Genomic DNA, 567 nt, shown 5'->3' on the forward strand with positions numbered 1-567 from the left:
AACGGTTAGTTCTTCGTTGCAGTCGAGGGTTACCAATTGTGATGGTTGTTGTTAAGGTGTTGTTTGCCAGTATGCAAGATGGAAGAAGAACAGTGATTGAAGTTGTAAAGAGATATTTATTTACCGTTACTTTGTATATATCCAAAACCACGATGGGTTGGTTTGTATAACTAGTAAATGGAAAAGCATGCGAGGTAAAAAGAGTTAATTTTGACCGTTATGTATGTACACGATCTCATAGTAGTATATATAGAGAGATGTGGTAATGTTACAGAGAAAAGAAAGTGAGTTAGTGAAAGTGAGAGTGGTGGGATGAAACAATTGCTTCGTTGGTGAGTTACCACAGTTGTCCCTTTAAGCCTTTTCCTTCAGAGATGGTGTTTTGTTCAGCCGATCAGCCAGACTCGGTTCTCACTAACTGACTTTGGCTTACGGAGTTCTTGTTTTTATAACTATCCAAACCAGCCAGAAGGATAGACATATTGCCGAGAATAATAGATTTCGTTGGTGGTCTGTTATCTCTGATCTAGCTATTGGTGGCCTAGAAAAGGCTAGAAGGATCAAGTG

This window comes from Octopus bimaculoides, chromosome 11 (assembly GCF_001194135.2).
Source record: "Octopus bimaculoides isolate UCB-OBI-ISO-001 chromosome 11, ASM119413v2, whole genome shotgun sequence".
Lineage (NCBI taxonomy): Eukaryota > Metazoa > Mollusca > Cephalopoda > Octopoda > Octopodidae > Octopus > Octopus bimaculoides.